The 22,258-nt window shown below is 40.3% G+C and overlaps 1 protein-coding gene across 8 annotated transcripts in view; it reads right to left on the minus strand.

Annotated features, from left to right (window-relative positions):
- The window catches only part of Dgkb (diacylglycerol kinase beta), a 690,706-nt gene extending 673,903 nt beyond the window's left edge, over positions 1-16,803 (minus strand). For 4 of the 8 annotated variants that reach the window (XM_045135969.1, XM_045135968.1, XM_045135967.1 and 1 more), the window contains exon 1: positions 16,121-16,165. The gene's annotated coding sequence lies outside the window, so the exon portion shown is untranslated. Of the gene's footprint in view, positions 1-8,100; positions 8,121-16,120; positions 16,166-16,375; positions 16,427-16,587 lie in introns of those variants that run through there. The other 4 variants (XM_045135964.1, XM_045135963.1, XM_045135965.1 and 1 more) reach the window with 4 other exon arrangements.
- Between the last annotated feature and the right edge of the window lie 5,455 nt (positions 16,804-22,258).

Genomic DNA, 22,258 nt, shown 5'->3' on the forward strand with positions numbered 1-22,258 from the left:
AACTCTTATAGGACTCTTTTTTTTTTTTAATCTTTGTGGAAATACAGAGTCCTATATATGGAAACTTACAAGGAGGAATCAGTGCCCAGAATTCATAATTTTATTTCAAGAGTTACAATTAAAATATAATATGCCAATTTTTTCTTATTAGTTCCAAAAAATCATCACTGCTAGATCTACTGTGGAGAAAAATAGAGTATAAATAAAGGACAGGGCATTTGGAAAAGAATGCTTCTTAAATCTTCCATTTCCACTTGTTCTTCCTTCATCTTCACTTTGGGTAAAGGAAGGTTTATATATGTAAAAACTCAGGGACGGACAGGATACTGCGTGAAAGCAAGCTTCAAAGATGGCTGTGTGTAGTCAGTGTATGCACCATCTTCGTTAAATACAAAATTGGAAAGTACAAGTGACTAAAAGCCAGGTAAGTATCACGTTTCTGACTTCATGATCCTGGAACTATAACAAGATTATATGGACAGTACTTTGGTAGGTCTGAAAGGAGGACTGTGGAACTGCAACAGGTAGCAAGTGTTAATGGCATTTTTATGCATGCAGCAGCAATGCCTCTATAAGCCAGTCCAATAAAGGCGTTCTTATCTATGACTCTGTGTATTAGACAGCTTCAGGTTCACTGAGATGAACTTTCAGACCAGACACAGTTATGGAGGAAGGGATATTTACTGAAGCCTACAGATCCAGGGGAATTTCCATAAATGACAGAAGAAGCTGGCCTGCCTTAACAGGACCAAGCAGAGAGAGAAGCATAAGCCTAAAGGTCAAAAGCCACAGCACACTTCAGAACTCCAGCTAGGCACACTTTGTATATCTTTAGTTGAAATGTGAAACCCACCACCACACCTTAAGATCCACACAGTGACACTGCCTCCAGCCAGGTGGCTGCAGATGCAAACTACAAACAAACAACTGAATATATTGGGGGCCATCTGTTCTATTCAAACCACCACAGTCTATAAACTCCTCAGAACAAAAAGGCTGGTTCTTGTTTTAGCATTTGCAAGAATGAAGACCCCTTGACTCAGCCATGCCTTCACTTTAATTTATTATCACACCAGTAAATAAACCTTGCAAAGAATAAACACAAGGTTAAGAAGGCAAATGAGTAAATCCTACCTGAAGCTTTGTTTTATTTCCCACACGGGCATTTCCAAAGTTCAGTGCTACCTGGTACTCATGCAGAGGGATGGATCCTCTCAGCAAACACAGGGAAGTCCATGGAATCTAACCTTCTACAACTCTCCAGAGGGAAAGACAAGCCACCATACTTCCATTGTAGAGAACTTTGATGCTCCAAAAAATAAAATAAAATATGTAAAACTCTATACTTTATTTCTTAGTGGTTCATCAAAACAGCCAATTTTCCAGTGCTATAGGGCTGGCTAGGCTTCCCTCAAACCCCTTTGGAAGGAGATGGGACAGGTAGCTCATCACCTCCATCCGTGTTTTAGAAAACCAGTCACACTAGCCAGGAATAAACCTTCCCTGGGTAATATAAGGCCAACAATATTTTATTCATTGTAAGAGAAAAAGAAAAAGGTCCTTAGAGGGATCAAATAATAGTTTATATTCAATCACTTGGCATGAAAGCAGAAACTGAAAGAAATAAGTCCTAATATAGGGACATAAAATTCCACTTTAGGGGGTAAAATCCTGCTAAATTAATAGTATCAAAACAAATTAAGATAGAGGGAAATTTGAGTTAACCAAGATAGAATCAGGCTTCAACGTAGATATATCAAAGAAATCATTTATCCAAATAAAATTGTTGTTACGTTTTTCTCTTTTTTGGCCTGGAATAAATATTATACCAAAAAATGCATTAACCTCTTTCAGTGATGTCTAGAACCAAAAAGAGGAAAAGTTAAACATGCAATATATATACATATATATATTGCAAAGTTATATTTTTAAATATTACTGATAAAAATAATGAGGGTACACATTGTATTTTGTTTCAGGAAATTTGACTAATTACATACTTTATAGATCACAGATAGCCTTATTTATGTTATTTAAGTAAAATTAAATAGAGAATTATCCCGAGTTCAAAAATATACTCTGGGCATCACTTCATTTCGTGACTTGAATTTTGAGATAAAAGGAAAGTCCATTCATGTAAGATAAATAATGGGCTGTGATGGATGAGACTGCTCAAAGTCAAAGGGAGGATGGAAGGAATAAGAGAGGAAGAAGGGTTATAAGAAATCAAGGACATGAACAAGGAACTGTCTACATCTCAATCTAACGTAGAGAAAATGATCACTGGCCATACTAATACTTCAGTACTTGTGGCTCAGAGAAACGGTCTTCCTTTTACCACTGGCGCACCATCGTTGAAACAAGACCTTGCCGAAGTGACACATCACTGGGGAAGTCACTAGCTATCTTCCATTGTTCCTATGTATGTGACCTCCCAGCCTCTGTTTCCTTCAGAGGAGTCTTTGTGGTTTCCATGCTTGTTCTTGTCAAATCCTGAAACCAACACACCTCCTTCTCCCTCTTTATATTCAGGCTCATGGTATGAATATCAAAATTAGTTCACAATTGTCACAAATAAACAATGCATATATCTAACTTAATTTGTGAAAATTTCTAAAATAAAGCTCTAATGACTTTACTTAGGCAAATTAAAAAATAAACTTGGTCTCTCGAAGTAGGCTCATATGATTGGGTATCTTCAGAATGAACAAATATGTTTATTGCCATTAAGTGCCAAGTGGGAGAAATTGGCTAAATGATAGGCTCTTTTGCAAGGAGCAGCACAAGTATATCTCAGAGAATGAAAGAGGGGATCATTCCACTCTTTGACAGAGAAGACTAAAGGGTACAAATACTGTTGGCACAGAGAGCTGATTATGACACAACTCATTGCCAATAAAGAAAGGGGCATATCGCAGTTCACACAGCATTGGATGTAGCGCTTTTTAGATATCTGTTTCATGCCAGACACTGTTCTAAGCTTTGGAGATAAATGTTAAGTAATTAAACAATTAAAGACACACTGGGAGTGCAAGTAAGGTGAAAAGGTAGCATTGAGGTAAAGGTCTTTTAATTAGCTTAATATCAAAGGAACACAGGATTGAAATACAAATGAAGTAGCAATGGGCGTTCTTGAAGGTGCAATGAGAGCCATGTTATATAGCTCTCTACCAGCAAAAGAAGCAAATACGGTAGGGGTGGGTGGAAAAGAAGAATAAATTTAGGTGGTAAATGATACGTTTTTAAATTAAAGTACAAGTTTCATTTAAACGTTTAAGTGGCACAAGGAAAACACACTTCACTCCTCAAGTCTCTCTTTTCTACAGGAACCATTAAGTCCATGCATGTCAGAGCTTTGTGAGAAGTCTGACATGGAGAATGGAAAGTAAAACTAATATGGGTGTTTGGAAGAGTTACATTATTATAAAATCAGTTTTCATCATTTTCAACAGCATCCAATGCCCCACTTACAAAAACAAACTCGGGTTGCTGTAATAGCAAGGATCTAACCATGTGTGAGATGGAAGGAAGAGATAGCATGTCAACAGAGTTGGGCAAGACAGCCATCTGAGTTGTAGTCTAGGCATTCTCTGCAGAGTAAGAGGAGGAAGGAGTTACTAGAAGAAATCCAGGCACCTCAAATAAATGGTGGTTTGAGGAAGATGGACAGAGCAATGTGATGACTGTATTATATTTCATGAGTCCAAAATTGGGTTGACACCGGTGCTAAGATTCCTAAGAGAGTCACTGACCAATGGTTAGCATGGAGTGAGAAGGAATGTTAATGTAGATAGATAATCAGGGATTCCCAGTGAATAGGACTGACATGCCTACAAACCTTAACCAGTCATAAAAATGAGAGGGGATATGGAAAAGAGAACACCCCCGTTCAGATTTCTAACCAGGAGTAACAAAGCAGATGAGACATGACAGTGGATGGTAGGTAAGAGCATTTTAATCTCAAAAAATACATAAATAAATAAAACAATACAACTTGGAGAAACTCTTTGATGGTTTATGCCACATCCCAAATGACTGAGTAGAGTTAGGCATTGAAGTAAACTCTTATCATTGTAAAATGCATGACCCTTCATGCAGATAGCACCCTTCCAACATTGCCTAGGTGTTGGCATATATCTTAGATAATAAGGGGGAGGGGAGTTTGAAAGCTAACTATCTGAAACTTCAAACTTTCTCTACTTTTTTTTAAAAAACAATATTAAGAAAATTGAAATTCCAGAAATATGATTAAATAAGCACTTGAAAACTTACACACCTATTCAGATTGTTTCTCTCTCTGGCCCCTCTTTATTTATATGGATGGTCCTTCTGGTTAAAGCCAGCCCATTCTTTATATTGTATAGCCTTTCAACAACTCTTTCTTATATATAGGACAAATATTCTTCATTTTTCTACATTATTTCACACTTTCATCCCCATAGGTAAGTACATATGCTAAAAACCATCCCATCTCAGAAAAGTAAAGGCTTCTGCAACCTCCCCCCCGCCCTTAGTCCCCAGAAGCAGCTGTGTATTTCTTCAACCTTCATAGATATACTTTTTATGTAAGTTACTCTTCCTCTCTCTCCTGAACTCAACACATTTCATCTGGGTTTCACTCGTTCCCATGACTTCTGAATGCATCTTGAATCACTAGTCATCTCCCCATATCCAAACACAATTGATATTTTTCAGTCCACATATCATTTAACCTCTTAATAACATCCCTGGAGACAATCTCTACTTTAATGGTACATTGTTCCCTTGCTTTTTATAATGCCATAAATTTCCTTTGCAATGACAATTACATGGTCATTCTTTGCAAGTATTCCAGAAATATTAAAAACGTCCACAATTGTTCCTAAAGCTATCTTCTTGTTCACGCTAATACTTCCCTCCAGGTATTCTGATCTTGGTATAGCTTCAACAGCCTCTCCTCTACACAACATAATTAATGCATCTCCTTCCTAGTTTACTGCTCCCATTTATTTTCCTTGACATTTAGCCTTGGTTAAATGAAAAGAATGCTGGTTTTCATAGAAAAATTAAAGGGATCTCTAAATTGATATTTTAAGTGCCTTTGTCATTCTTTTTTTTTTTTTTTGACTGAATTCATGACCTTCCTTCAAGTTTCAACTCAGATTCTAAATAATTGGATTAATTCCTTAATATTTTTTCTCATCTATAATAATATGTGGCTACATCTACCACTGTACATAATCCATGTATTATCATTTCTACATCAATATATCTCTTCTAATTCACAACATAGTGACAAGGTCAGATTCTAGCCATAATTTTGTTCCCTGAACCTACTATTCTGATGTAAGGTAGTGATGCAGTCAGGTTCACATTGCTGGCAGAAATCACCTGACCAAGAGCAGCTTTTTGGAAAAAAAAAAGGGGGGGGGTTATTTTGGCTTACAGATATTTATTGCCACTTCATTTCTATTACAATCCTGTGTTCCTTTGACACTAAGATATTTAAAATACATTTACTTCACTGCTACCTTTTCACCTGACTTTCACTCCTACTGTATCTAATTTTTTAAAAACTACTTCACATTTACCCCCAATGCTTAGAACAGTATCTGGCACAAAAGATCAAAATCTGTAAGTAACATACACTTAAAGTGAAATGCTAAGATTTTTGCTCTTCTAGTGGAAATGTTGACTTGGAGATAATAATACTCCTTTGATCCAAGCTACCTACATGAACATTTGATGACACATATTTGATGTTTAAGTGGTTAATGTCTTCATAGACAGCATATTAAACGGGAATTGGATCTGTTCATAGTATCACTGTGATTTCGGTAACGTTAAGTGTATGTTACTTACAGATTTTCGATAGAGCACATTCCAAACCAGACAGAGAGAGAAAGATTGAGAGAGAGAGAGAGAGAGAGAGAGGCACAATTAGTAATAGCCATCCATCCTTTGAATGGCTTGCATGGAATGCCTTCTGAAACTGGTGATAGCAAAGGAACTTCTGTTTGCCAAATAGAAAGTTCCAACATATGCTGCAGCAAACAACATTATGTAACAATAGAGCACCCTTCCTGGTAATAAGAACAACAGGATAGCAAAGTGACTCATGAGCTTGTTTTCTCTTTCTCAAGTCTAGTAATTTGGGACAAGTGTGGGGAAGCTACAAGTCGTTAATGCGCGGCCCAAAACGACAGGCAAGAGAGGTTACTAAGCAACATTAAATACTTGCATTTTTTTTTATAAAGGGAAAGGAAAAGGTAATGTGGGAGTGATGTTTTCGACTGAATGGAAATGTATGGCTCAGTTATTCTGAGATGGAGATTCACCATGAATTCACCTGTCTTCATGCACACGGTTATTTCAGGTTGCCTGTAATACACCTGAACTCACTGTCGCCTCCTAGCCTGACCGCCAACCACACAGTGTGCAGCTGCAATGAAAAGCAGCAAAGTGAGCCGGAGGAGAGGGAGTGCTGCTTGACTCTGGACTTCAGCTTGCTCCTCTGTAACTCAGCTTCTCCTCTCAGTACCAGTGCCCCCTTCCTTCCCAAGCAACACAGAGTCAAAGATACTCGGCAACTTGGTGAGGTGTGATTTCTTGGGTCATTCTCACTCACTGACTCAGGGCAACTTTCTGCCTGTACAAACCTGCATGCTTTGCAGACTCATGGCCTCACTTACCCTGGTCAAGTGCCTCCCATCAGTCGCTGAAAGATGGGATAAGATACAGGGGAACGGTGTGAGTGCTTATATTTCTTCATGGGACAGCTCTATTTGCATAACCCTTGAACTTCCCAGAAGCACTTGGGTATTACTTGAGATCACCAAAAATCCCCTGGAGGAAAGGCATGACAAGTGAGAATTCCCTAGCTCTTTCACTTTTCATTAGCCAGCAAAGGGCTGCCTTGGTAAAAAGCCAGAGATGAAACACTTCCTTATATTCCCTGTGTCAGCAAACCAAGTTGCTGAATAAACTACAAACTCATCTTTTCTGCCTCGAGCTCTGTTTTCAGGTCAAGGATGTGCAATGCTTTTCCATAGCATCCTTATTTCTTCCTCTGTTCCAGTTCATATCACTCAGATGTTGTCGATCTAGGGACAGGTGTCCTTACACAAGAGGTCATGCTTTCCCTCAAGTACAAACAGCAGTCCAGTCATCAGAGAGCAAAACCGTATCATCAGCTATACTAAATAGGTGATAGTGACTGTGTTTTCAGGATGCAAGAAGAAAATGAAAGACTTCTGATCATGGCTTTAGGGAAAATGATGAGAATTATAATTTCTGAAGTTTAATCATGTGCCATTGACTCCCTTGGGTAGTTTATACGCATTTCTAACTCATCAATGTTAACAGTGACCTCTTTTCTGTAATTCAATAAATGCTTTTCTGGATAAAAATTAATGAAGACCCTCTAGAAAGAGGACTTACGATAATAAAATTTATTAGTAGCTATGCAATATTTTAATATTAAACTAAAATAAGGACTATACTTACATTCAAAGTTTTCAAGAACATTTTCCTTGATATTGATATTTGAGGTGATATTCCAAGTAAACTGGGAGTTATAAACAGCTAATATTTTTAAGTGTTGATTATGTGTGTTTTGTTTTAAACACTACACATACATAATTAAAACATGTAATTTTATGAAGTGGATTCCATTTTCACAATCACTCTTTTATAAGAAGAAATCTAAAGGTTGCTGAACATTAACCTAGTAGTCTAGATTTGAGTTGAGGCATTGTGAGTACAATGACCAAGATGTTACCCCTATACCTCAGTACATAAGAAAGAAATGAAATAATGATATTTAAATTAGCTTCTTTACTTATTAAGAAATTTTACATGCAGTGTATTTTCCAAACCATTCCCTATGGTATATCTCATGATGAACAATCAAAATTGGGATTCTTTAAAGGAAAAGAAAATTATTAAGCAAGGTCCTGCTCTCTCACTGGGATGACAGCATTCTGTGACTGCTCAGCTAATGATACTCCAAAGACATTTTCAATAGCTACCACACTCCTTTTCCCATCTGGCCTTCTACTGGTTACAATTTTTGTTTGATTTGTATGGTTTAGAAAGAGCAATAAAATAAAATGATCTTACCTAAGAAGTTACTGTTTAGATACAGATTTTTGTGAAAAGTCATGTTATATCCAGTTCATAGTTAATAACATCTAAATGCAAAAAGATAGAAACATAAAATCATTCAAAAAAGTAGAGTTGGGAGGCTGGAGAGATGGCTCAGCAGGTAAGGTGCTTGACTGTAAAGCATAAGGACGCAGATTTGATTCCCCAGAACCCAAGCAAGCCAGATACACCTGGTGGCACATGCGTCTGGAGTTGGTTTGCAATGGCTATAGGGCCTGGCACACCCACATTCCCCCCCCCCACTCTTTCTCTCTAAGAAATAATAAAATAAGATGTTTTAAAAAGTAGAGTTCAACTTATTATGTACACTAAAAATGGCTCTCTGGAACAGGGAGTGTGCAGACTGAAACAATATATGACTTTTTTCTTGTCTAGTAGAATAAGGTATCAGCGTATGCTTGTAGACACAATTTACCCATGGCTGAGTTAATTCAATAAGGAGGAATTAAAATCAAATTAAGGAGGTTTTCTTCAAATAAAATAAGAGTTCAAGAAATGATTTTAATATATGGTTTCACAAATTTACACTACTGTCTTGCAAGAGAATGTTATTTTTATTATTTTTAAATAGTTTATTTATTTATTTGTAAGGAGTGAGAGAGCATTCACTTATTCTAATCTTATTTTATGTTCTCTCTAAATAATTATTAATAACTAGACCTCAGAATTTATGTATCAATTGATATTCCTAATTTATGACTTAGAAAATATATATGGAGCTGGAGAGATGGCCCAATGAACAGGGCACTTGCCGTGCAGGTGTGACTGCCTTAGCACAGATCCCAGAAGCCACACAGAAGGATGAACACAATTATGGACGAACCCCAGACCACCCATGGCAAGAAGAAAGATGGAGACAGGAGAATATCCCAGAAGCTTGTGCGCTAGTTAGCCTGGTGCATGCAGTAGTGAACAATAAGAAACCCTGCCTCACCCATGGTAGAAACCAAGAAGGACCGCCATCTGAGGTTGTCCTTTGACCTGAACACTGGTGCCCTGACATATGAGCACCTCCACAAACATACGTACCCATTGCGGTGGTTTGAATAGAATAGATGGCCCCCAATATGTTCAGTAGTTTGTTTGAAGTTTGCATCTGCTGGCTGCTTGGCTGGAGGCAGTGTCACTGGGTGGATCTTAAGTTGTGGTGATGGGTTTTTCTGATTTCAATCTAAAGATATGCAAAGTGTGCCTAGCTGGAGTTCTTGAAGTGTGCTGTGGCATTTGGCTTTTAGGCTTGTGCTTCTCTCTCTCTGCTTGGGCCTGTGAAGGCAGGCCAGCTTCTTCTGCCATTATGGAACTTCTCCTGGATCTGTAAGCTTCAATAAATCCCTTCCTCCATAACTGTGCCTGGTCTGGAAGTTCATCTCAGTGAACCTGAAGCTGTCTGCTACGCCCATATACACACAAAACAAGTAAACACATCATTTGTCATGCTCAAACAATGCCCCCTATATAAATACCTAGTGTGAAATCTGAAATGTCTCCAGAAACTTCATTTGACAGTTGCCAGTAAAAAAATACAGCAAAGAGCTGGGCGTGGTGGCGCATGCCTTTAATCCCAGCACTCAGGAGGCAGAGGTAGGAGGATTGCCATGAGTTCAAGGCCACCCTCAGATGACAGAGTTAATTCCAGGTCAGCCTGGACCATAGTGAGACCCTACCTTGAAAAAACAAAACAAACAAACAAACAAAAAAACCCACAGCAAAAACTGCAGAGATTGTGTAAAGCTACCTTGCGGCTATTTATAAGTTTTGTATGAAAATAGATGAATTTCAGGTTTGTATGAGGGCCTAATCCCCAACAATGTCATCACATATAAGCAAGTATCCCAAAATGTCAAGAATGATCAAAAATGTGAAACCTTTCAGGTTTCAAGCATTTTGCAGTAAGGATATACAACTCAACCTACAGAGGTTCACAAATATGTGTTGGGTGATTTTATACGAATCATGAGTTCTACTTTCTCAGATACACACTCTGGTTCAGATATCATAGCTTACTATTGAAAGTCCATTCTCTGGTCTTTTGCGAATAAAGTCTGAACACATTAGAAGGAGATCACCCTGTTGCTACAGTGGATTGAATTCGAACGTTGAAAGCAGTTGGTTAAAAGAATTGCTGAGCTCAAGTATTGTGCCTGAAAAGCACTAAAGTTCCAAAGTTGAATAAACAGGCTTCCCTTCCTCCCTGAGGAAGCCAGATAACGTCCACCTTCCATGTCATCCAGATTTAAAGGCAAACACACATGTCAGTGGCATTGCAGGGTCTTGTTCCACGGTAAGAAGCCAAACAGAATCGCCAAGGTGTCAGACACTAAAGGACAAACTGCGGGGATAAAGATCTACCATGAAGGGAAATATTTCAGTATACAGTGAATCCAAGAGGAGTTTGACTGTCAAGAAATAAATTACAGACTAGGGCTAGAGAGATGGCTTAGTGGTTAAGCGCTTGCCTGTGAAGCCTAAGGACCCCGGTTCGAGGCTCAGTTCCCCAGGTCCCACGTTAGCCAGATGCACAAGGGGGCGCACGCGTCTGGAGTTCGTTTGCAGAGGCTGGAAGCCCTGGCGCGCCCATTCTCTCTCTCTCCCTCTATCTGTCTTTCTCTCTGTGTCTGTCGCTCTCAAATAAATAAATTAAAAAAAAAAAAGAAAGAAATTACAGACAGGACTAAATGTAAGCAGAGACAAAGGAGGGACAGACTAGCAAAAACTCTCTTGGATTATAACAAGCCAGGGACAGTTAGTAGTAAATCTGAAGCATTTTGTCTGAAAACTTGGTTTCTAGTGCCTGACTGTAGATTCAAGTCTCAGTCCTATTACTGCCAGTTTGTGACTGTGGAAAAGTCTCTCTTAACCTCATGAAGCTTGTATGTCTATAAAATGGGAAGAACATGAATAAAATAGTATTATCAAATGAGTTTATGGCCAAGATTAAATGCACAAGATGCTTATAAGGCATTGTCCATACAGTAAGTACTCAATAAAAATCCCTACCATTATTAAACTCTGTAAGAGAATGACAGCCAGTGAGCAAAGGAGCCAATTTTAATAGTGCATTTAACAATCAGCCCTCAACACACTGTTCCCACCCACAAAATGAAATGTCACAAATGACAAGAGAATGAATCAGGACCAATGATGTGAATGTATCTGTGAAGCTCCAGCACATGCTCACACACACACACACACACACACACACACACACACACACACACGTGTGCATGATTAGCTCTATAGAATCAACTGTGCTTGGACAGCATATTGATGTCTTTTCTGATTTTGAGATAATGGTTTTTGTGCTTTTTGTATCTAAAGTGATTGGCAATATGCCAATCAAAAATAACTGAGTCAAGGACATTGTGCTTGGAATTTACAAGGCAATACAAGCTACTTATTAAAAGGCAAATTCTTCATTTCAAATTGTTGACTCAGATAATGCTTTAAAAAAAAAAAAAAGGAATTTCAGCTGTATAAATTTAGCATGCTGAGAAAGACCAAACCTAAAATATTCTTTGGCTCTATGCCTATAAGATTTTTATTTTATTCCTTGTTAGTGTTTGTCTTCTGTGATCAGAAGAAAAGTGACAGTAATCATGTTAGACTCCGTAACACTTCCCATGGTACCTAAATTAACCATTTTGTTTTTATCCTCACTCATTAAAGATAGCCTTTTGCTTCCTGGAGATTTTTCAGGAAATGATTAGGCAGAAGACAGTGATATCTCCATGCACTGCTTTAGCTTATTATGTGACCATTTCTACCTACTTCTTTTTTTTTTTTTGTATTACCACTTTTGTCCTTTTATACAAATATCTCAATATTTTCCAAAGAGAAGCCTAAGTTCATTTTTCCGAGCAAACTTATAAGAGAAGTCTGAGTCTGTGTTCTGCTTTGGACATTGAAGATCTCTACCCCAGACATACTTTTTTGATGATGTAAGGCATTAGTACATAGTCCATACTCCAGTAGATAACCCTCCACTCATTCTGATGCAAAGAACCCTGATTTAATTCAGTGGGCCACAAAAACAAATAAACCAGAATGTAGGATTAGTTGGGAAGAAGACAGGTTTTAGTGGGAGGGGAATAAGATACTATAATGGGGTTGAATGGGGTTAAACTACATTATAGATATGTATGAAATTGTCAAAAAAACCTTTTTAAAGATGTGAAACTAAGAGTATTAGGGAAGAGAAAAGGAACCAGTGAGAGCAGGAGAAAGGGAAAGACAGAATATGGGAGTGAATATGATTGAGGAACATTATGTACATGTATGAACATGTCATGATGAAATACACTGATTTGCATAATAAACATACATTAATAAACAATTGTTGGTCTGAGTGATGGGTCAGCAATTAAAGGTGCTTGCTTGCAAAGCTTGATGCCTTAGGTTCAACTTCCCAGTACCCATGGAGAGCCAGATGCACAAAGGGTCACATGCATCTGCAGTTTGTTTGCAGTGTCTAGAGGTTCTGGAAAGCCCACCCATTCTCTCTTTCTCACTCTTTTTTACCTTTCTCCCTTTCTCTCTCTCTCAAATAAACAGATAAAATATATTTTTTTTAAATAAGGAAAAGAAAGAAAATACAAAAAAGCTCTCTACTTTAAACACAGCCCAAAGCTCTTGGTTTTGAGTATCCCTCAAGATCAAACCTGTGGGCATACTTTTACAGTAGCTTCCTATAGTGAGGTGCACCTTCGGATCTTCCAACTTCCTTCCTTTCATCTTAGCCCAGGATCTTCCTGACACTATCCCCAGTTTCATTGTCACACTTTGTAAAGCCAAAGGAGAATCTGAACTTGGAATGGTAACTATGCCAATTTTGAATCTGGTGTCATTTTAGATTCCATTTCTGGTGGTTCTGATCATTGAGCATTAAGAAAGTCAAGTAGGAATGGAGAGATGGCTATACAGTTCAGGTGTTTGTCTGCAAAGCCTAAGGACACATGTTTGACACTCCAGATCCCACATAAGCCAGATGCACAAAGGTGAGACAAATGCAAGTTTGCACATGTCCACTAGGTGGCTCAATTTCCGTGGCAGAAGCCCTGTGCACTAATTCTCTTTCTCTCTCTCTCTCTCTTTCTCTCTCGAAAAAAACAAAATAAAATAAAGTCAGGTAATCTCTCCTACCTGGCATATTACTCTATTAAGTACTATAAAAGATAACCTGGTGACTAGGGTTGAGAATAACACCAGGAGCTAATACTAACCCCCATCTGCCTTTCGCAATAACTTGCCATTTCTTCTTGGGTTTTCTTCTCAGTAGAAGAAAATCATCATGGTCTTTCATTTTGTACCCCAAATGAGTCAACATATTTAAGGTGCTTGACCTGCAGTTACTGAGCTCACAGTAATTGACACCCACTCAATTCACTATGTGACGAACGAGCAAATCAGACATGGGAAGAGTGCAGGGAGTACATGGGAGGGGTTAGATCTCATTGCTTGACAATTCCAAACGGTGACATTGGGAGTCTTGGGGTTAAATCTATGCTCAGGCTTTATATGAGAGAGAAAGTTTTACAAAAGTAAGAGAGCAGCTTATTCACAACTTTGCCTAAAGCATCCTCTGGGCAGGTGCTCCTGGCTTAAGAGGCACTACTCCTCTGAGCCTTCTGCAATGATGTCACTCACCCATAACTCCAGCTCTGATCCTGAGGTCAGCCAGGAGATACACCCAGGAAAGCATAGTCTTGGGATGGCGTATCAAGCCCACACGGACCTCACAGTCAGTGGGCAGAATTTAGAGGTGGGGACTAGGGCTGTCTTTGGCCTTTCTGGCTACAACTCTTCTTTCCTTCAATAGTGCACAAGGAAAAGCATGAGTCACAGGCTTCTAGCCTGGTTCAGACACTAATGGTTTAAACATTAAAATAATTGTTTTATTTATAAAATGATTTTTTTTTGCCAATCTTCCGAGATAATAACACAAGCTTTGCTTATGAGTAGGACAAGAAAAAAAAAAAGTTTGAAGCAAGCACATGGCCACAACTCAACTCCACCTGGAGAAGTTGCTATCTGTAAGGAAATTGCGACAAATTCCCTGCTTTCCCTTGTCATAAGCTGCGTCTCTGAGATTCAAGTACTCATCTCTTTTAGCGTACCATGGAACTGCTTAGAAATCCACTGACACCTTATTCTTCTGATCCGTATATAGATGTTTCCTTTTCTTTTTTCTTACTGTCTGAAATTTCAATCACTCTCTCTCTTATACACACTATCATAATAAATGCATTCCCTGGATTACATTTTACTCAGTGGATCACAAAGGCACACATAGAATTTTTACAAAGAGAAATTTTGCATGCAGAATGGGTTGCTTTTGATAAATAGGATATTCCAGCAACTATGATGCCCAAAACACTAAGGCTTTTATGTGTAGAGATCCCAAGATGAGTACCTAGTTATATAAAACAATGCAAATTACATCCTGGATTTGTTTTGTTTTTAGTAATGTAATATAGACGAAGTGGTTTTGAAAAAACAGGTAATACAATTTAAAACTGAAATAATGATATTTTAAGGATAACTTTAAATTTCCTCTTTTCTCATGACAGAGGGTTTCAGAATTACTTTGCATTATTCTTCTTTCTTTTCAATTTTCGTGCTTCCCCCTCCCCCTTTTTTTTTTAATTGAGACATCATCTCACTCTATAACCCTGGTTGGCCTCTGTAGACCAATCTAGCTTCAAACCCACGACAACCTTCAGACTCCTTGGCGCTGGCATTACAGATGTGAGACATCATTCCAGCTACAGCAGCTGGTTCAAAACTTTGAACCACTCTGACCTATGGACTTCCCGCTAGCATATGGAGGTCCCTATTTTACACTAGTGGACTCTGTTTTAGGTATCTTTTTTTTTTTTTAATTATTTTTCCTTTGCAGAAAATACAGTAATACAACAATTTCTCCAGTGACCTTCCCACTAAGTTTAACACATCTTTCTACTTAAGGGACTGTTTTTGTTTTCTTTTGGTTGTTTCTTTGTCCCTCTTATAATGAAATTTGCTCCATGTGACAGAAACTGCAACATTTTTAGACTAATTATTCCCGGTTTCTATTTTCGAAAAGACCTTTAGAATTCGGCCTGCTTTCATGTTTATTTGGTCATTTGCTTGACAATAGGCTGGCCCTTGCTGACCTATTTTTAAAAGTTGGTTATCTGCAATTTGAGTAAAAGGCTGAAGTTGTTTTGGGAAAGTTCTTTAAGCTTTCCTACTCTTCTACCCAGTGAAATCAAAGATTGAGGCGTGAGAGCAGTCAGGACATTGGGGCCCGACTCTGCCTCCCACCCACTGAGAAACATTTCCCTGTTCGTTTATCATACGATTATTGTGGCCAGGCATTTGCCTAGATTGACTTCACATTTTATTTTATTTTAAAAGCAAAACTAACATATTTTTGTTCAGTTTTGCTTGCTTGTTTTTTTTTTTCTTTTACAGATTATAAAATAAATCTAGAGTGAAATTGAGAACAAGCAGAGAAGTTGAAAACCTAAACCAGCAGCTATGAATTGAATTTTTTTTTTTTTTTTTTTTTTTTTGGAGGGGAGTGGAAGAGGGAATTAAGGCAACTTGCAATCTCAACGGTAACTTTCAGCTTTTAGTTGCCAGGTTATTTTGTGTTTCTTGTTGTTCCGGTTGCCCGGGCTATTTTCTTCTCTCGTTCTCCTAAAACCACAGTGCACAGGGCACTTTCTGCAGACCCGAGTCAACAATCCCGTGCCCAGCTGCAAAAAAAAAAAATCCACTGACGAGCGAGCGAGGCGTTCAGGAGCGCTTCCCTCAAGCCTGGCACTGGAGCCTGCTGGAGCGAGGCTTTTCCGAACTTTCCTCGCCACGTCTAGCAAGTCCCCTTCTCAGCCTCCCTTAAGCCCCCTCGGCCCACCGTACCCAAACCCCACCCCCTCCCCCCCCCAAAAAAAAAAAGCCACTCAAACTGCCCACCGCGGTCGAGTCAACTTACTGCCTGCTGCGGGGCGCCGCGGGCGCAGGCTGGGGCGCATCTCCGGGCGGGCGAGGGGCGCGGGCGCGAGCCGGGCTCGGGCTGCTCGCGGTCCCCGCGCTCGGCGGCGGCTCAGCCCGGCTTCAGCATCCTCGCCGCGCCGCCGCCGCCGCCGCCCGCCCCCGCCGCGCGCGGCCCATGCCGGCTAGTGACCGAGCGAAGGATGCAAATGTCCTTCCGGCCGAAAGCCCCGGCCGCCGCCGGCCACCCACTTACTCTCGGATCCTTGGCCGCTGGAAACCGCCGGCGTTGGAAAAAAGACACGGCAGCTTCCGGAGCCGGCGAGTCAATTTGGGTACCCACGCGCCCCCCACCCTCCCTACTCCTCCTAACCCCCCCCCTCCACCGCTTCCCCCCCCCCCCTCTACCCCGCATCTCACTCCTCCCACTTCCACCCCCCCTACACACACACACACACACACACCCACCTCCTGCTCTGCCGCGGCCACCCCCACGGTCGTCCCAGGCTCCCCACTCCGGGGGCTGGGTCTCACGGACGGCGGTGGTCCCCGATGATGCACGCCAATAGGCACGAGAGGGCAAATACCTGTTGTCCGTGACCGACGCTCGCCTCGCCCCTCGCGGCCGCTCGCTGATGGGCATGGCAGGGCGACGCCGGGGAAGAGCGGGGCTCGGGGTGTCGGGGGGCGGCGGGGAGGGGGGCGAGGAGAAGCGCCGCCCCAGCCCCAGCCCGGCTGCCCGAGGCCGACGCTACTGTCCCTGGCAGCGCCGGAGGGCACGAGCGGGGAGACGGGGCTTCATGGCTCCGTGCAGGTGTCACGGGCTAAGACCTTGAGCTGGGCTTGTCCGCAATGACTACAGTTTCGTGTACGTCGGCCCCCCCTCCCCCCGCGTCCCCAAGCAGGAATCTGATAGCCTTTTGATAAGGGCAGAGTCTTGGATGGGTTACTCAGGGACCTCCAGCCTATCGCTGCGTTCCTACTTGGTGTCCGGGAGCCCAGTGAGTGGAAGATGGATGAGGTTAAACTGCAAAGGCAGTTGAGGATGAAGAAGAAAAATGGTATGTGGTTGTAACCAATCAGGGCCACAGATAATGACGCCTTTTGAGCCATGCGTTAAAAAAAAAAAAAATGTATTGAGTAAAAAAAAAAAAAAAAAAAATGAAAGCCAATCATCAAGCTATGTGATACAGAGTGTGCAAAACCTGGCAGCTATTGAGGACTTGTGTTCACTGGCTGCAGCCACGGTTGTGTGTGCAGATGTGTGCGCTGTGATGTTTCTCTGTTCCCCATAGGATAACCCGTGACTTTATGGCGTTAATATTACTCCATTCACTGCAAACTCTGGGGAACCTACTTGTTAATGCTGTCCATGGACTCTTCCTCTCTTCTTATTGGTTACTCACACTCTCTCCTTGTTTATCGCCCATATTCCTCAATAAGTTAATAACCAGCCACACGTAAAGAGAGTCGCAATCCCCCTAGGACTACAGTGCGTCTCATTGTCAACATCGTTTTCATTGATAAAAATGGAAGTTTATCTTGTTATGCTACAATACATTGGGTGATCAGGAACCTAAATACACGCACACACGCACGCACGCGCATCTGTACACCCATATACACTCATGTACATACTTAGCCAAACAATTGTCTGCAGTTTTAATTCTTCCTTCAAATTTTATGTGTAATGTAAGCCTTTAATTATTTCTATCTAGTTCTGGGTGCCTTTCATGTTTCAGATAGATAGATAGATAGATAGATAGATAGATATGTATGTGTATATATATATTTTTTCCCAGTTTTAGGTTTTGTGTAATGAAGGTTAAGCTAGACAGAGAGGAACATGGGCAAAGGAACAGCTCTGAAAATATAACAAAAAGTCCAAAAGGAATCAAAAGAATCTGAAATAATTAATAATATATCTTCTCCTGATTTTTTTAAGTATTATTTATTTATTTATTTGAGGGGGGAATGGGAGCACCCCGGCCTCCAGGCACTACAAATGAACTTCAGACACATGCTCCACCTTCTGCATCTGTTTACATGGGTCCTGGAGAGTCAAACCTGGGTCCTTATGCTTTGCAGGCAAGGCCTTAACCGCTAAGCCGTCTCTCCAGCCTGCCTTAATTTCATCATATCAAAAACTCGGGAGAGACGGCTTAGCGGTTAAGGCCTTGCCTGCAAAGCGAAAGAACCTAGTTTTGATTCCCCAGGACTCATGTAAGCCAGATGCACAAAAAGATGAATGCAACTGGAGTTCATTTGCAGTGGCTGGAGGCCCTTGGTTTACCCATTCTCCCTCTCCCTCTCTCTCTCTCTCTCTAGAAAAGAAAATATTGCATTTCACTAAACAAAGAGAGTTGATGAACACAACATTTATCAATTACCTAAGAAATATAAAGTTACTAAAACCAACCTAACAATAATTATAATGAAAAATATAGTTTTAATCTCAGCACATAGGAGACTCAAACTTGGTCCTCCCCATTTCATTCTCCTTTGTGCTTAGATTAATAACATGTGCCATAATGCCTACCTTATTTTATTTAGCATATTGGGGTTGTACCTTCATGTCTACTTCTATTTTGGTGTTTTTTTTTATTATTATTTTTACTTATTTGAGAGCGACAGAGAGAGAAAGACACAGACAGAGAGAAAGAATGGGCGCGCCAGGGCCTCCAGCCACTGCAAATGAACTCCAGACGCTGCACCCCTCGTGCATCTGGCTAACATGGGTCCTGGAGAATCGAGCCTCAAACCGGGGTCCTCAGGCTTCACAGGCAAGCGCTTAACCACTAAGCCATCTCTCCAGCCCTCCACTTCTATTTTGAAACTCAGGCATTTATGGGAATCACCTAAAGATTCTTGAACACATACTTTATTAGATTTTTTAATGCTAACAGGCAAAGTGTTGAACATCTGGCCAGAGTAGAATACAAGAGGCATATGATACTGAAATAACTGGAAAGGAGTATTAAACACAAATTATGTGAGCTTTTAAAATCTTATGATCACTTGCTGTGATTTAAGAGGGAAGCAGCATTTCTGACAAAATGATAAGCTTTGGTAACAGAGGAAGGAACTTTGTAGTTGAGGACGGATGAGTGATCCTTAATTCCTTCTGTCATAACTAGAGGGTTTCCCATCCTATGCTCTATAAACACCCGCCGGTTTTTCTAATATGTTTCTATCACTGGATAAAACAAAGAAATAAAAAGGCTTTTTTCATAATATTATATAATAAACTAAAAATCAGTGATAGAAAAATAAATCTGCCCTGCAAACATTCAAAACTATTTAAAATCTCAACAGTTAATGAGCTATAGAACAAAACCTTAATTTTTATCTAAATATATTTCATTATCAACATAGGCATTTTTAATCTAAATTACTTTTTTTAAACTCTTTTAAGCTTTTTATTTTTATTTATTCATTTAAGAGAAAGGGGGGAGAGAATGGGTGCACCAGGGCCTCCAGCCATTGCAAATGAACTCCAGATGCGTGTGCCCCCTTATGCATCTGGCTTACGTGGTCCTGGGGAATTGAACAACAGTCCTTTGGCTTTACAGGCAAATGCTTTAACCGATAAGCCATCAATCCAGCCTTTTAATCTAAATGATTTAACCATAATTCTTTTGTGAAAAAAGCCAAAGATTTATTAGGCCTACTTATAATGGCAAAAGCTATGTACGTGTCACTCTTCTCTAGCATCTGTCAAAGTGCTGAAAGCATGATATGTGCAGAGTAGATAGTTTATGAATAAATAAACAAGTGAATAAAAGAAGTAATTTATAGGGCTGGAGAGATGGCTTAGTGGTTAAGCGCTTGCCTGTGAAGCCTAAGGACCCTGGTTCAAGGCTTGATTCTCCAGGACCCACGTTAGCCAGATGCACAAGGGGGTGCACGCATCTGGAGTTCGTTTGCAGTGGCTGGAGGCCCTGGCGTGCCCATTCTGTCTCTCTCTCTATCTGCCTCTTTCTCTCTCTCTATTTGTTGCTTTCAAACAAATAAAAATAAACAAAAAAATATTATAAAAAAGAAGTAATTTATGACTGCAGGAGACCAGGAAGGTAAATAAACTAGGAACACTGTTATTTGAATTCTTCCTGTTCTCATTTCCCTATCACATACCTGTGATACTGTACTGAACCAACTCATTCACGATCTGTAATATGAATATCTTTTTACATCTACCACTCCCAATTTCCACAACACCCTGTTGTAAACATCTGCTCCATGAGTACTCCAACATGGGTGTCTATTCTCCAAATAAAATAGTAAATTGCCAGGCTATCATTTCCTGACCATTTTCCAAATCACTAACAAGGATCTAGTTATCCCTAATAAGTATTCAGCTCCTCTTTCACTACAACATCTATATCCAGTCCTGAGGGTACAAGACCAAAGGCTTAAGGAAACTAGCTTGTTAAACACTTATATGTGTATATGTGTCTCTACAATGTTAGAGACTGTCATTAACTTTTTATCATTAACAGTAAGGTAATTCCTTCTTTGCATGTGCATGTGTAGTATGTGTAGTCTAGGTGATAGTTTGATTCAGGTGTCTCCAGTATACCTAGGTGTTCTAAATGCCACGTCCCCAGCTGGTGCTAATTTGGGAATTAAACCCTCCTGTAGTCAGTGTATTGTTGGGGGTGGGCTTATGGGTGATATAGTTGGCTTCCTCTTGCTAATGTTCAGCATACTCTCATGTTGCTGTTGCTGTTGTTCATCTGATGTTGCCCAGGTGATGTCCACATCCTGTTCATGTCATCATTTTCCCCTGCTATCATGGAGCTTCCCCTTGAGACTCTAAGCACAAATAAACTTTTTTGTTTCTCCTCCACAAGCTGCTATTGGTCAGGTGCTTTCTGCCAGCAATGAGAACCTGACTCCAACAATGTATGCAGGTGTGTGTGTACGTGCATGTGCCCTGTGCTGATGTGTGTGGGGGCCAGAGGGGAATAGTAGATGGTCATAGTTACTTTCTGAAATGTCCTCTTGGAGCCGCAACTTTTTGGAACTCAAGCGATTCTATGATCTCTGATCCTCACAGGAGTAAGGGAGGCAACAGGCATACGTGGCCATGCTCAGCTGTTTACATGAGGACTGTGGAATCCAACTCAGATGGTTTTTGTGGCAGACAACTTCAGGTTCACTGAGATGAACTTCCAGAACAGCCACAGTTATGGAAGAAGGGATATTTATTGCAGCTTGCAGATCCAATGGAAGTACATAATGGCAGAAGAAGCTGGCCTGCCTTGACAGGACCAAGCAGAGCAAGAGAAGCACAAGCCTAATAAGTCAAAAGCCACAGCACACTTCAGGAACTCCTGCTAGGCACACTTTGTATATTTTTAGATTGAAACCTGAAACCCACCACCACACCTTAAGATCCACCCAGTGACATTGCCTCCAGCCTGGTGGCTGCAGATGCAAACTACAAACAATAAAAAACTGAATATTTTGGAGGCCATCTATTCAAACCAGCACATTCCACCTCTGGCCGCCTATAGTTTATAACCATCACACATTGTAACTTGTACTCAGTTCAATTTCAAAGGTCCCTACAGTCTTGACCAATTTAAAATATTGAGACTTGTAAAATCAAACAAGTTAAACATTTTGAACATACAAAGGAACAGAATAAACATTTTCAACTGGTATAATGCATAGCAAGGAGAGACTAAAACAATGTAAACTCAACCACCATCAAACAAACATCAAACTTCTGCAGTTTAAATTCAATATAACCAGAGACTGCCAATCTCTAGATTTTCTAATTCACCTCTCCAGCTGGGCAGAGTAGCAAGGAAACACTTCCATCATAGGCCAACAGTGTGCTCTATGGTAGCCCTAGCATAGTCCCGGTATATCCAAAACATCTTTAGGTCTCCGTGCAAACCACGGTCCATCTTCCAAAGGCTCTTTTAGCCTATCAGGGCATCATGCCCTGCCTCATGCCGCATCTCAACAGCTGCTCCTGGCACCATGTACAATTCACTCATGACAACTTTTTGCATTTTTTTTCACACTTCTGAAACCAACACCAGGTGTTCAGGACACAGCCATATTCTTAATTCAAGGATAAAATATCCTAACATTGAAAATCACATTCCTTCTTCAGCCAACTCTT

This window comes from Jaculus jaculus, chromosome 16 (assembly GCF_020740685.1).
Source record: "Jaculus jaculus isolate mJacJac1 chromosome 16, mJacJac1.mat.Y.cur, whole genome shotgun sequence".
NCBI lineage: Eukaryota > Metazoa > Chordata > Mammalia > Rodentia > Dipodidae > Jaculus > Jaculus jaculus.